This window comes from Cervus canadensis, chromosome 5 (genome assembly GCF_019320065.1).
Source record: "Cervus canadensis isolate Bull #8, Minnesota chromosome 5, ASM1932006v1, whole genome shotgun sequence".
NCBI lineage: Eukaryota > Metazoa > Chordata > Mammalia > Artiodactyla > Cervidae > Cervus > Cervus canadensis.
Genome location: NC_057390.1, coordinates 77,624,948 through 77,640,879, shown reverse-complemented (window position 1 = coordinate 77,640,879; position 15,932 = coordinate 77,624,948). Strand labels below are relative to the sequence as shown.

General features: G+C 47.7%; 1 protein-coding gene across 1 annotated transcript in view; it reads right to left on the bottom strand.

Annotated features, from left to right (window-relative positions):
• The window catches only part of CYRIA (CYFIP related Rac1 interactor A), a 101,828-nt gene extending 90,226 nt beyond the window's left edge, over window positions 1-11,602 (bottom strand). Inside the window, exon 1 of the mRNA XM_043469324.1 lies at window positions 11,528-11,602. The gene's annotated coding sequence lies outside the window, so the exon portion shown is untranslated. The remainder of the gene's footprint in view (window positions 1-11,527) is intronic.
• Between the last annotated feature and the right edge of the window lie 4,330 nt (window positions 11,603-15,932).

The following is a 15,932-nucleotide window of genomic DNA, read 5'->3' as shown; positions in this document are numbered from 1 at the left end:
ATGGTTCCAGAAGGTTAGCTGCGTCAGTGGGAGACCTCGGCCCCTAGGGGACTCTTTGGATAGAGCACTCTCCATCACCCCAGAGGTCTTCCTGATCCTCAGAAGTATAGAAGCAAACCCTGCAAGGATCCTCTACCCCCTTCTCCCCATGTTCCTCCCCAACCTTCGCCTCTAGCCTCCTGACTCTCTCAGCTCAGCCTGGGTTTGGCCCAGAAGGGTCTGGACCAGGAGACGGGCCCACCGCCCATCATAGGGCAAAGGCAACTCAGTTTCTCTTCCGTTTCTCTTTCTGCTTCTCTTCCTGCTTCTCTTCCTTTTCGCTTTCATAATCTTTTCCTACCTTCCCCCAACCAGTTGCTAAATAACACTGGATATGTTGCTTTCTATTTTCTCTAGTCCTTCATTTTTAAAACCCATATTAGGCTTTTCTCTTATTTTTAAAGTTGCATCCTCAAATAATGTGCATCTTTTCAAACATGTATAAAATCAGCTTTGACAGCGGTCTGGGTTTCCAAAGCTGAAAGATTAGATATTTCTCCCTAAGAAAACATAATTTAGTTGCTTCCTGCCAGTTAAGCTCTGAATTGCTTTTGTCGGTGGTCACTGGTCCCTGAAATATCAGAGGTCCCTCAGCCCCAGGGACACTCCGGGAGGTCAGTTCCATTTGTGAGATACACAAAGGCCAGGAGTCAGACTGAGGGGGAGCCTGGTCCAAAGGAGCTAGACCCAGGTCTTGGCAGCATCTCCCGGGATCCAAAAGGACCTCCAAATCTGTGCACTCACACCTGTTCACACTGACACACACATCTACACACATTCACATACACACCACATACCACACACACAATGACACACCATGCACCCTCACACACCCACATACCAGGCATACACTCACACTCACACACACTCACTCACCAGAGCTCAGGCCTTGTTAATTTACGAAGACCAGCCACTCCGGGGCTGCCCCCTTCTCAGTATGCCCTGGTGTCAATATCTTTACAACTGCCCAGTGGCTCCCACAGTCTGTGTGAACTGAAGGACTTCAGGATCCCCAAAGTCAAGATCACTTCTCCATTGGGGAAAGCCCCCTGTGCAAGGTCAAGGCCCCAGTTCCTAATATGAGTTACTGCCAAGTGAGAATCCTGGATGAGCAGGGTGGGGCCTCTGAGAGACAGAAACATCAAGCTTTTAAACCATGTCAGACTCTGGAGGAAACTTTCAACCTGGCAAAAGTCAGAATGATGGTACTTTAAGTGTAAACTCCAAAGAGAAAGAAAGTGAGAAAGAAGGAAGAGAAGGCAGGAGGGAAGAAAGAAAGGGAGAAAGGAGAGAAGGACAGGGAATTAGATGGGTCCCCAGCATCCTCTACCTAAATGCTCTACATTTCAACCCCTTGCCCACACGGGCCATGGCAGGGACCTACTCCATCTCCCTGTCTCCCTGGGCAGATCTTGCACTGGTCCTGTGCTCTGCAACAGGGAGCTCCCTACCTCCTTCCTTACACCCCCAACTGTGCCCGGCATGGCATCGACCGCAGCCCAGTGATGCAGAGCAAGCCCTGGTGCTGGCCATCACCAGCAGGGCAGCGTCACCTGCACGGCTGGGTTAAACAGCCTGCGAGCCCTCCCTAGGCATCACAGGAGGTGCAGGGGTCAAGGTGAGTCCCACACAAGCCAGCCCACAGCATCAAAGGATCATGTTGTGAGAGAAGCGGAGAGGATAGGCCCAGAGGAGACCAAAGCAGAGCCTTTCGCCTCCTCTGGTCCACCTTGAGCCGGATGGAAGCTGGGAGGATGAAGTCAAGGAGGCAGATCAACGCTTTTCACTCTCTTTGAGGGCCCCAGCTTCAACTCCTAGATTCTCAGGAAGAAAGAAAGAATTAATTGACTTTGAAATGGAGTTCCAAGGGCCCAGAGAAGGGAGGCAAGGAGCCCAAATCCCTCAACAAATCAAGAGCAAAACCAAGATAAGAATGGAGACCTTCTCACGCCTACTCGGGCCTTTTGACTTCCTCCTGCTCGCTCTCCAAGGCCTGCTTCCTCCTCACAAGGCTAAAAGGATGAGTAGGATTGAAAAATTCCCTCGTATCTTCCCCCCAAGGCCAATGACGAAACAATCATAAGCCACTCTAGATCAAAAATTCCCAGCTTAATTTTAGTTCTACGGAATTTTTAAAAAAATACTTGGTCCCCATGAAACTTTGGACCCCATGCTTTAAAAGGTTTTGTTATTGTTTTTTTTTTTTTATTTTGTTTTGTTTTTGTGCCAGGCCTGGTCATTTAATTTATATCCTCTTATTTAAATTGAGGAAATAGAAAACTGGCCACAAAGGCTTTTGATGAGCACACGACGAACCATGTCACTACAGCACCTGGAATAAGGCAGATGTTGGAGGACCCCTCTGGTGTCTCCCCAACACCAAGGGTCCTGTGAGTTCCTCTGGGCTTTCAGAAAGAGAGATTCATAAATGCTTCTTTGAAACTCTTTGCTCAGATGTGTTGCCAAATTCAGAATTTTTCAGATTTTAGAAAGGTAATAGAGTACAGATACCATGTTACATGCACCCCCAGCAGGGTCTGGAGCATTCATTCTTCTGATGAAAAATGTATTCATCCCAAGTGGGATAAATACAAACTAAAAATAGTCTCATGTACCATCAGGCCAGGTTTTGCACCCACGTGAGTTATGAAAAAAAATAAAAACTTTGCATTTTCAGAGCATTTTGGATTTTCAACTTGCAAATAAGGGAATGTAAGAAAACAGCTTACAGCTCCGTTGATTACTTCTGAAGGTGCTCAAGGGCACAGATTTGAAGCCTCAACACTTTAAGGAAAAAATACATATGCATTTGTAAAATCAAGGAAAGACAGGATGCAAGACTGATCATACAGTCGGTGTGATGCTGGATGTCAACTGGAAGTCTTATCCTTGTTACACTCCAGTAAGGAACATGGTCAGGTTCATTTCAAGTATAAAACAAAGGCTTATGAGCTAGAAACATAGGTCCGGCAGAGTGGACTTGGGTGGCTTTGCCAAGGCAAATCAGGAACGCATCTTTTAGAGAAAGAAGTTCCCTGCTGTTTCCAACCAAAAACAACAAATAAAAAGGAGGTAAGGCGGTAGATGAACTTTTCAAACACATTTTTCTTAAAATATCAGGCAGAATGAAGACTGACATGTTTATTTATGGCACACCTCAGAGATACTGTGGGTTTGGTTTCAGGTCACCTCAGAAAGTGAGTCACCCGAAATTTTTGGGTTCCCAGTGCATATAAATGTTATGTTTACACTAAACTGTAGACTATTAAGTATGCAAAAGTACTATATCTAAAACATGTGCATATCTTAGTTGACAAAGTTTAAATTTTATTGCTAAAAAATGCTAACCATCATCTGAGCTTTCAGCCCGTTGAAACAGTCACATCAAAGATCACAAATCACAGAGGACCAGAACAAATTCAATAATAATGAAAAAGCTTGAAATATTGCCATAATTGCAAAGATGTAACAGGGACACAGGAAGTGAGCAAATGCTGCTGGAAAAACAGCACAGACTTGATTAACTGAGGGTTGCCACAAACTTTCAATCCGTTAAAAAAAAAAAGCAATATCTGGGAAGTGCAGTAAAACAAGGTATGCCTGTATTCTTTGCAATATTTCTGGGCCACAGATATTATTAACTTTAGTTCAAAACTTGGAAAACAATAAGCTTAAGGCATCGTCCCAAGGGAAAAGCCAGGATTCCACCCAGGTCTGTGGACTTCAGACGCACTCACACTGCAGCCCTGGGATGCTCGCACATAATTTCCATGTGCCCATTTCACCTCTCTGGATCTCAAAGTGTTGGCATCATCTCATTTCTAGGGTGAGAGGTAGAGACAGGACACACTTTGAAAGCACACAGACACAGTTTCAGCTACCAGCTATGCAATCTTCCTAATGAATGATGTGACATTATGCAAGTTTCCTAACACCCACGGACCTCAGTTTTCCCATTCATAGAATGGGTATATCTGCTTCTAAAGCTCTTTGTGGAAGTGTGAAAGTGTCAATCGCTCAGTCGTGTGACCCCATGGACCATCACTCTCTGTGACCCCATGGACTATAGCCCACCAGGATCCTCTGTCCATGGGCTTCTCCAGGCAAGAATAATGGAGTGGGTTGCCATTCCCTTCTCCAGGAGATCTTCCCAACTCAGGGATTGAACTCAGGTCTCCTGCATTGCAGGCAGATTCTTTATCATTTGAGTCACCAGGGAAGTCCTCTAAAGCTCTTTAGAGGACTACTAAAAATGGATATTAAATGCTCATTATTCAAAAGATACTGCTGCTGCCTGTGTTTTACAGGAGGAAACGCAAGACTCAAGAAGATGGAATAACTTGCCAAAGCCCAGGCAGCTCTGAGTGGGTCTTCTCTGCTTCTTTATTCCAGGAGCAGGGGATCTGGCCTCATCACTGCAACTGGAAGACCCTGAGTTTGGATGACACTGGGAATGACAGAGTTTGACGGTGTGTTGAGGTAGTTGTGTGCTTGTCACTGTTTCTGAGGTCCCACAGCAATTATGCATTTTAATGCATTCCAAAATCCAGAAACCATCAGACCAAATGGTTTTTAAATGGATATTAACTTAAAACAGAGAGCATTCTGCAGGAACCAAAGCATCCTCTACTGACTGGAATATGGAGGACAGACCACATTCAGTGTGGTCACAATGTGGAGGTCAACCCTCCACGTTCCAGCTGGTGGACACTCTGGAACGTGGGAGTGGGCTGGTAAGGGTCCTTCCCACCTCTACTGAGCTCCTGGGGCCCTCTGTGTCTCCCTTTTGTCATCAGCCTTGACCTTCAACTATGTATCAGGATGTTCAATCAGACTTGGCCCCCTTTCTATGAGGGAGAGCAAGATTTCTGTGTTCTTTGAAACCTTTCCAACTAAGGCTGCCAGACTTTGCTTCTTCACCTGACACTTTGGGACAGAAGCTCAAATCATTGGCTAGATGTGGAAGCTCCCTTCTTAGTCACCAAATCAGCCTTCCTGTTTTACCAACAGAAAGTACGGTGGTCTCCTTTATCCTCAGAGGATCCATCTGTTCCAAGCCTGCCAGTGGAAACCACAAACACATGCGCCAATGATACAGTTTATAAATTAGTCACAGTCAGGGATGAACACCAATAACTAATAAAAAAGTAGATCCATTATAACAATCTGATGTAATAAAAGTTATGGAAATGTGGCCTCTCTCTGAAAGTACCTTATTGTACAAACTCAATGCCTTTTCCATCTTAACTAAACACTCTTCATGTAGCTGTGACTTTTGCAGTTTGAGGTGTGACAGCAAAACTAACATGAATTTCTTACTCTAGATCTTACCAACCTCAGCAAAGATTTTTTTTTTCTTTCTTTATTATGTTGAGAATTTTCACCTTTTCACTGAAAGGAAACACTTTACAGCTTCCTTTTTTGGCACATCCAAATTGCCAACATCTCTACTCTTGCACATTAGTGCCATTATTAAGTAAAATAAGACTTTTTTGAACCACAGTAACGTGATACCACCAGAATCTATCCTGTAACTGAGATGGATACTAAGAGACTAATAGGAGGAATACGCTGGACAAAGGGATGATTCACATTGCAGGTAGGACTGAGCGGGAAGGGGCTAGATTTCATCACACTCCTCAGAATGGTGCACAACATAAAATTTATGAATTGCTTAGTTTGGGAATTTTCCATTTAAATATTTTCAGACTGAGGTTGAGAATGGGTAACTGAAACTATGGCTGTGTGCCTGCCAGAGCAGTCACTCTGTCGCGTCTGACTCTCTGAGACCCCAAGGACTGCAGCCTGAGTCTGCCAGGCTCCTCTGACCATGGGATTCTCCAGGCAAGAATACTGGAGTGGTTTGCTATTTCCTTCTCCAGGGGATCTTCCTGACCCAGGGATCAAACCCGCTTCTCCTGCGGCTTCTGCATTGGCAGGCGGGTTCTTTACCACTGAGCCAGCCACCTGGGAAGCTGGAAACTGTAGCTATGGGGTCTCCTACAGAGAACCGCTCCCCCTCCCCAATGCAAGAAGCTAGGAATAGAGCTGAGTCTTTCGCCATCCAGACTTTAACTTTTCTCTTCCAGGTTTCTCCCTACAGTGTGGCAGGTGTGATAGAGGTGTACCGCAGGCAACGCCCATGGGGAGCAAAATGGACTGTGTTGCAATAAGAGTTGAAACAATGACACTTCCCCACTCCCCACCCTGCTGCGCTGCTTTTCTTTATGACATTCTCCAAGCTCCATTTCAGGTGTGCGTTTCCTCCCCTGCCTCTCCTGGAGGGAGCACTACCTGCGGGCAGGGACAAAACCATCCTGATCCTTGTGTTCTGTCTAGCAGAGCGCTGGGCAAGAATCAGTCTCATACACATTTGCTAAGTGAATGAGTGAGTGATCTCATCTTTTACGCTTGATCCATCATAAAACTGCAATTCAACTCTTTGGGGGCATCCCATTTCCCCAGTTTCATTTTAAAGATCTAATTATCCATGCCGTATAGAATTTTTATTAGAAAGTGAAGTCATTAAACAAGCAGACACCAGACTCAGGCCTTGAGATAATTGCAAATAGAAACGGATCTGTCAGCAGAGCTAAGCTGGACCAGGAAGCATGTTGCCAGCAAACATGGCACTGTTTTCAGAACAATGGGGTCCTCGGACCAGAGAAATTTGACTTCTAAATCACCCAGGAAAGAAATGCTGGGAGGGGTCATTCTGTACTCACTTTCCTACCTCCATCTCCCAGCCATGAGTTATACTGATAGACTGAATCCCAACCACCCTTGTATTTGTTGGGCCACTGACCCAAGTTTTCTGACCTTCTTGCTTCTGTCCCCTTATCCCTGGGATGCACCTGTCATGATTTCCATTCATACGTTCAGTCCAAAAATCAGTTCAATTTATGTCAATGACAAACCGGCAACCCATTCTTAGGCAAAGGAAGCTATTTCAAGCATCATCAAAATTTCTCTGAACTTGTACATGCCAAACTCCTCTCCTCCTCACCACTTCTAGGAATGACACTTCAGTCAACTGCCAAAAACCTTGATAATGCTGTGATGAGAGCAAAACCCCAATGAAGTCTCTAAATATTTACTATGAGTCTGAGTCTGAGTTACAGCCCTAACCGGTCCCACCCCTGTTAAAATCTGCTCCCATGCTCCAAACACAATTTTTTTAGGTCACTGACACACCAGCCAAGGAGATGACAATGCTGTGTACCTTGGCATGAAGAGCAAGTAGGACCCAGTTTTAAATTCTGGCCTTGCCACTTACTAGTTGCTGTACTCTGTGCCAGAGACCTTTGCCAATTTCCTTCACTGTCCGAAGGGCACGATAAATACTAATATCACAGAGTTGCAGTGATGATTTGAGAAAATATTTTTCCACAGGTATTGTAACTTAAGAAAATAAAAGGAAACTAAACAGGCCCAGAATAAAAAACGTGAAGCACTCATTTGAAAGTATTATCTGACAGAGGAGCCAGGGTATACAATGGAGAAAGGACAGTCTCTTCAATAAATCGTGTCGGGAAAATGACAGCCACGTGCAAAAGAGCCAAACTGGACCACTATCTGACACTGCACACAAAAAGTAACTCAAAAAATAGATTGAATGTAAGACCTAAAACCATAAAACTTCTAGAAAAAAACATACGCAGTAATCTCCTCGATGGCAATGATTTTTTTTTTTTTTGACTTGACACCAAATGCAAAAGAAACAAGTGGAACTACATCAAATGATTCTCATAGTGACACATTTCTTAAACCCAGGATGTTTGTTGCCGTTTCAAATTTGTTCCCTTTTGAGGACATCAAACACCACGTTGCTCAGCATAGTTTATCTGGTGAGAGAGAACTCAAAGATTAACCAGCAGTGCTTAGAACAGGAGTGTGGGCGATTTTTAACTTTCCCCAATAATGAATCTCTGAAGGCCAGAGTTAGACCAAAAAGCTCCTCACCATGGTTTTCAGAGGACCCAGAGGGCCAGTAACTGAGAACTTCTTTCTAATCAATATAACTAAATAACAGCAAGTGTAAAGTGGGAACCAGGCCAGACCCTATAAATGCATAAGATAGTTCACTTCCTAGAAGGCAAGTCTCATTATTACCGTTTTGCAGGTGCAAAAGCCAAGGCTCAGGGAGGTCAGATGCTCTTCAGGAGCCCACCCCTAGGACACAGCAGCAGAAGAGTTTGAATTCATGGCTGACTTCAAAAGTCCACTTTCTTTCCAGTCATCATGCTGCCTTGTCAAGTAATTCCTGCAGCCTTGGAGAAAGGATTTTGACGAAGATGAACTCAGAGCCAGAGGCTATGATGAGTCAAAAGTCAGCAAGGAAGGCAGGACTGGCCCCTGCCACAAACCCGACACTGCTCACAGAGCTGAATGAGGGACTCAGCAACCATCCCCTCTGGCTGAGAGGGCCGGACCGAGGGCTTGCCACGTGGGCAGAAGTAAGAGAATTGTGTTTCAGCCAAAAAGCACAGGATGAATGATTCAACCCTAACATGGGGGCCAAGTCAAGTCACCATCTCTGGGCCTCCATGACCCCGCCTTTTCCTTGATCACCCACCTCTCCGGCGGCATTGCAAGGCTCTCCTTTCACATCTGTCTTTACCCCCAGACTACATTCTTTGAAAACAGAAATAGTGTTCACTTTTTAAAATCCCCAGTTCCCCAAACTATATTTGGTACAGAGTAGATGCTCAGTTAACAGAAGGTGCATAACTAAAGAAACAAATTGATCCAGCATTGAGTCTGGACCTGCAGACTGGAGAATGCCTCTGATCCTAAGATTTCACAGCTTAATTATTCTTAAATAAATTCTTCATCTCTAAGCAGTGGTTTGGGGGTCTCTTTAACATGGAGATCTCCCAACAGGAAGAGGACATGATGGGCTCCTCAGGCTTTCAACTTTGCAAAAAAAAAAGCACTCCCTCTAAGCTACTGCATTCCACCCTACAAAAACAAGCCAACTGTGGCCAGGAGGAGAGATCCTATCAACCCCATTTTAAACGTTAAAACTGAGGTCCGCAAGAGTGTCTGCCCCAGGGCTGGAATTTGACAATGGGCTGCTGACTCCCTGTTTTTTTCCTGCCACCATGAAGCTTTTCCAGCTCGTTACTAACAGGCCAAGAGCACCCACAAAGTAAAGGGTGGGGGGGGGCAGGGTGGGGAAGAAGAGAGTGTGTTGTGAAGGGAAAAATAAAAGGGGGGACAGCTTCTCTGGAAGAGTGTCACTGACAGCTGACAGTCGGTGACCCATGGCCTGGACAGCTCTGAACTCCTCGCTCAGAGTTGGCTGGGGAAGATCTCCTGGGCTCTCCGTGTCCCCAACTCACCCGGCTCTGAGAGTAAAAGCAAACGGAACGCTTCTGGGTGCTGAGCAAAAACAGGAAGTCCCAAGTGGCTTGACTCTCCTCCCAACTTCAGCTCCCCCAACCTCAAGAGTCAAGGGTACACAAAGGACCTGACAGGTCGCTCTCTGGCAGGGGCCTCTGCAGCGGTCCACCAGAGAAACGGGAACACCCTTCCCACTTGAGTCTCCCAGCATGAGGGTTTAGGGAGTTCTCTTATCCCTCTCCTGGGACCAGTACCTGGAAGCCCACGGGGTGGCCAGGGAGCGAGCTGGGTGTTTGCCCACCAGCTCCATCACTTTTTCATCCATTCAACAAAAGCTCAGCGCCTACTGTGTGCTGAAAGCTGAGTGACCCGAGGGAAATAGCTCACTCTGAGCTTAGTCTTGTCATCTGCAAGGTGGACACGGCCCCTACACCACAGAACTGCCTTGAAGATGAAAGGAAATAATATTCCCGGGCTCTGCATCACACTTGGGTCTATTATTAGCACCACTGTGAGCCCCAGGCTATGATGCTGCGCCCCTATCCCAGAGCTTGGGGCAGGAGATGGTGTGGCCAGGTCTGTCCCTACCTCTCTCCTCTACCCTCCCCTCACTGGAGCCTGGGGGCCAGGAGGAGGTGAGATTCTACCAGTCTCCCGGCCTGGGGCCCAGGTTTATGATTGTTTATTTCAGAGCAAATAGAAAGGAGAAATTAGAGCCATAAAAGACAGGACAACAGACCAATAAAAACCAGCTCCCAGAAGAGTCAGAAGAAGGAAGAGAGGCAAAACTGTCACCATAGCAACACAAGACAGTCAGAAGCACGCAGGAAAAACAGCCCCTGCTCTGCCTTCTCTTTCCACAGCAAAGCAAGCTCTTGGACCTCCTTCAGTGCTCAGGGAAAGCCAATGGCCCACCCTAAACCTTGCCCGTTCCCTCCTGCCCACACACACCAAGCCCCGGGCCCAGATGCCCAGCCTGACCTGGCTGTCAGCCACCCTCCTCGCGCTAGCCCAGCACACGTCCCAGGCCCCGGGCCCAGCCCAGCTTTCCGTGCCCTGGGGACACGGCACTGTGCAGATGGCCCGGGGCCCAACCAGAGTGATGGTGACTGGAGAGAGGGGGAAAGTTTCTAACAGGGAAGGGAAGAAGGTCCAAAGGGCTGGTGGGGACACCGAGGCCCTGCATACAGGCTCCAGGACTCTGCCCTAGGTTCCCCGGGGGCAGCGGAGGGGGAAACAGGGGTACAGGAGGGGAGGCCAGGGCCAGTACTGTTGCCCACCAGTGCTGGACCCTACAGGGGAGGGGAATTCTGGAGAACCCGGGGTGGGGTAGGCAAATGACAAAAGCTCATTGGCCCCAGTCTCTGGGAACGCTGGTCACAAAATCAGGGCAGCTTGGAGAAGGACCCAGGGACCCTCTGGCCCGGTATAACAGAGGCTCTTCGGCCCTTCGGCTGGCAGGCATGACAGGTGTTGCCACCAAATAGCCTGGCTGGCTTGGGACCAGTCTTTTGGGAAGTGGGTCAAATTGTTCCCAAAGCTAAGGATCTGGTGAAGTCCCTTTCTTCAGACTGGGATTCTATGCGGGGGAGGGGGAGGGTGGTGGCAAGGCGGTCTGGGTCCCCGCACAGCTGCGGGCTGTCTGGCTGGCAAAGAATCTCCCTGGCAGGTGGCAGCACAAACGTCCAGGTGGGCAGGCCCCAGGAAGCGGGGGGTCGTCCCTGCCTCTGGGGGCGGTAGGGAGTGGTGGGGAGCCGGGTCTCTGGTGGTGGGAACGGGGAAGCAGAGTTGGGGGTCTTCTGGCAGAATTGGCTTTGGAGCCGAAGCTACCTGGCGCTGGGGTTGAAGGGGAAAGATGTTGAGCGGTTGAGAGACGAGGGAGGTGATCTGGGGCACAATCACGAGGCTGTGCTCCGCAAAAAGGGGCAAAGGGGCTCCAAGCCGGACATCTGGACGGCGATCGCCGGAGACGGGCTGAAAGGACTGGGTCCTCGGCTCGCCCTCCCGCCCGCCCTTCCCCGAAGGCTGCGTCGGGAGTTGGGGAAGGATGGCAGGGTTCTCCGGGCGACTCCGGAGTCCATGTCCCTGCAGGCCCCTCGCCGCGAACCCCGCCGCGCGCCCGCCACGCCCGCGCCGCGCTCACCCCGAGTCGCCGCCGCCCTGCTCCGCCGCCGGTCCGCCGCTGCCCCAGCCGCCGCCGCTGTGGACGCCTCTCCCGCGGCCGCCGCAGCCTGCGAGCCGGCCCCGAGCCCCGCCCCGGCCCCGCCCCGGCCCCGCCCCGGCCCCGCCGCAGCCCCGCCCCCAGCCCCCGCCCGCTGCGGCCGCCCGGCCCAGGCCCCCGGGGAGCCCCACCCCCGCCGTCATCCGGCCGGGTCCCCTTCCCAGACCCATGGTGCTGACCACCTCCGCACGCGGTCACTCCTGCTCTTTTTTTCGGCCTGGGCCTCTGGCTTTGCCCTCCAAGAGGAAGCCCGCATCTGCCCCTGCTGCTTCTACACACGGAATTCCTCCATACCCACTATTTCTCTTAAAAAAATAAAAGGACGGGGGACAGGCCTTTTGATTAATCCCTAGCCGCACTTCCAAATAAATGTGTGCCCATGCACCCAGCCAGACCATCCCAGCCTCAACCATCCCCTTCCAAATTACCCTCGATTTTGAATCCAGTTCTCCTCCCTGGCCCTCCCGGCACAGACTGTTAACAGATTCCCAGCCCTGGGGGCTGCCCTTATCTGAAGGGACCCCCAAAAGTCTTTGCAAATGCTTAGTGCAAAAAATGTTATTACCCCTCAGAGCAAGTCTGTAAAAACACTTGAAAAAACCCTATGATGCAAGGGAAAGTAGGGGATTACAGTGTCATTGTCACGATCATTGTTTTAAAACATCTGCCATTAAGAGAGAGAGATTCAGGAAACCAAAGAGGGCTGCTCAGTGCCAAACAGGTTGTGAGTCAGAGCTCCTGCTGGGGGGGCCCTCCTGCAGGCACAGGCCTCTCCAGCTTCCTTTCCCAGTCAATCAGCCAGAGCATGGGTGAAACTTTATCAAACCCCTACAAGGGGTCAGGCCACGTGCTGGGGGCTGCAGCAGTTGCTCCAGGAATGTGTGGTTTGGGCGCATCAGGCAGTCCTGGTTCTGGAGTGCAGAAAGCTTCAGGAGACCTCGGTCAAGTTCTTCTTTTTGACAGAGCTCCTGCTCTGAGTTTTGGCAAGAATTCAGACAGGGGCCAGGAAGGCACAGTCTAGTTAGAATGAAATAGTCTTCCCATTGGGAGGGGTCCTTCGGATCAGAATGCACAGGTCCCCATTTTTTATTTTTGCCAGTCAAGTTGCCTGTACTTGAACCAGATCATGTTGTCAATCCCTGCAAAGACCTGTTTTATCTTTGGATGGCTCTCCTGGAAAATCCTTCTTGCTCCACCCCTGTACATATACACAGCAAAGTTTCTGACTTATTCTATTCACCGTGAACCTGGTCAGGGTCTGAGGAGGGCAAGGACAAGCCATCCACAGACACCATTCACCCCACGTGACACCGTCATTTCAGACCACGAGAGGACTCCTTACTTTACATTTGTCTGTCTCTAATAACACAGCTGAAGTTGGTGAGAAGAGACTATTTGATGTATGAAATTTCACTTCCACACACTTAAAGAGGGCTTCTGTTTCAGTAATTGAGGGCTACCTGCGTAGTGTTGCCTAGCCCATTGTGAAATAATAGGGTTTCTAATTATTAGTGTGGAATTTAATAATTATGTGTTTCCTAAGACACAATAATCAGATGAAATGGTCTTTCAACTTTGTCAGTAATACTAATAACAAGTTTAGAGGTTACTATAATAAAGATTACAGTGAAATTAAGCTGTCAGTGAGGGGGCAGGTAGGTTGAGATGAAATTTCAGTGGTCTTTCTTCAAAATATACATTTTCTAAAATGAACCTTAATTAAATTAAATTTAAACCAGACTGTTCTAATTTCAAGGACATCTTTGTCATGTATGTATTTTTTTAAACAGATACCTTGAGCTTTGACAAAGGGCCAGGCACTGTGCTAAAACAAATGATGGTATCATGACACATGCCCCCGGCCTGAGGAGTAGACAGACTGATTGCCAGCCCAGTTTATGACAAGGCAGAGAGAAAATAGGCTAAAACAGAGGTATTTTCCTGTGGGCTGAGGACAAGGAGTTCATTGTGATTGGGGAAAATTGGGTTCAGATTCTTTTAAGCTGAACCTTGAAGGATGACTGGGCTTCAGAAAGTAGGAAATGAGGTCAAGGACCCTCCAGGTAGAGGGACAAAGAGGTCTGGTGTGGTTGCAATATCAGGGGCTGGACAAAGTGCAGCAGAGAATGGAGACCCTGAACATCAACCTGAGAAGGCTGCGCTTGATCCTGGGAACTCCCATGGGTTGAGCAGCCTTGACTGGAACCTCAAATAAGGAGGCTGATCACAGTTTGGAGGAAGAAAAGGAGACAGTGATGAGAAAGAGTAGGAGAAAAGTGCTGTCATCACCCAGGAGCTCTGCATTGCCCTCCATGGACCAGTTCTACTCTCTGACACTTGGAAACACATTCTCTGAAGCATCCCCAGTTCTGAGAGCAATACTTGGCACAAACTGGTCTGCAATAATATTTGTTGAGTGAGCAATAAGGTCGCAAGTGATGGGTGCAAGTGATCCCCTGTGGAGACCAAGTAACAAGAGCTGATCCCACCCAGGGCTCCTCTCCATTCACTGAGATTCATCATAGGGCAAGTGGAACATTCCTTCTAAATCCCTGGACACATAAGATTTCCCCTTCTCAGCATGGGCTTCCCTCATAAGTCAGTTGGTAAAGAATCCTGCCTGCAACACAGGAGACCCCGGTTTGATTCCTGGGTCGGGAAGATTCCCTGGAGAAGGGATAGGCTACCCACTCCAGTATTCCTGGGCTTCCCTTGTGGCTCAGCTGGTAAAGAATCCACCTGCAATGTGGGAGACCTGGGTTCAATCCCTGAGTTGGGAAGATCCCCTGGAGAAGGGAAAAGCTACCCACTCTGGTATTCTGGCCTGGAGAATTCCATGGACTAAGTCCATGGGGTCATAAAGAGTCAGACACGACTGAACGACTTTCGCTTCACTTTACTTCTCAGCATAGCTCCCCTTGTTGCTTCCAAAGACATTTCTGCTCTGAACCTTTGCTTGTGTGTATAAATATATACACACCTCCAATGACTTACTCCCCCATCTCCAGCTGTCAAAGACCACTGGTTCCAAGGCTAATGATGCCTTCAGGACAATGGTGGACTATAGGCTCACACTTTTTTCTTCTAAATTCCTGTGAAGTTGACAATCTGAGTCACTCACTCTTTGCTTCATCACATATGCAAGTTTCTTGAAGACAAGGATCTTATCTGAGACACAGAGAAAACCTTCACTTTATTTGGAGTCAAAGCTGAGCATACATTCTGATTCTGTCATTCACTGGCTGTATGAACCTATGTTACTTAATCCTTTGGAGTTTCAGTTTTTTCATCTCTAAAATTATAATAATAAAACTTATCTCAGAAAATAGATGGGAGAGCTGATGTCAGCTCTGAAACTGTGAAAGAAAGAATAGTTTTGTGTGTGTATGTGTGTGTTTCCTCCTGGTGCGTTGAATAACTGGGCATTCAGTAAGTGCTCATTTCAGACTTGGTGTTTGGTGTGTTGATTCATAGAGATTAAAACTTGGAATGGAGGCTAAACCCCTGCAGCGCTCTCTGCTTGCTACTTCACAGGAAGGAATCTTTATTTTGCCCTCCCACTTCACTTAGTTCCGCAGGAATTACATTGCGCCTTCCCTCTAGTATGACGATAATGGCTTCCAAGGGTGGTGGGGTTTCTTCCCCATTATAGGCCAGGGTTCTTTTATGTAACTGAGTGTTTCTACGGAAGCATGGCCCTGGCTTCAGAGGGAGCATAATAGATTTGATTATGAATATTGAGCCAATTTTCACAGCTGACATGCTGCACACTTCCTTGTTGAAGAAAAAAAAAGAAAAATCACAGCCTAAACTATGTACAGAAACTTGGTAATGGCTGAAAATCATTGCCTGTGGCTGAATTGGAGCCTATGACTTAAGCTGGCTGAAATCATTATGTTTTAATTCACAGCGTGTCAGGGTTCCCTTCTTTGCACATGGTTCTCTCCCTTAAGTGACCTTCCAGCCTGCTGCATTCACTGAGTTTCTATTCATTTTAAACATCCTGGTTCAAAAACAACCCATCTGAAAAGCTTCCTTCAACTCTCCAGGGCCGAATCAAGTGTTCGTAGTACTGCATTCATACCTTTATCATATCACTCAAAAAACAGTGTGAATCTGATAAGTTTATATGTAGTTGATTTTTGTTATTCCCAGTAACTGTGTTCTATGAAGTCACCACAAACACTGACCTAACAAATATTGAACCATTGCTTCTAGGAGAAATTCAAGATTAGGTTCCTGTGAGCTTCTGGTGATAACATTTTCATCCTTCACTAACTCCCATAGTTTGCTCAAATTCATGTCCACTGAGTCGGTGATGCTATCT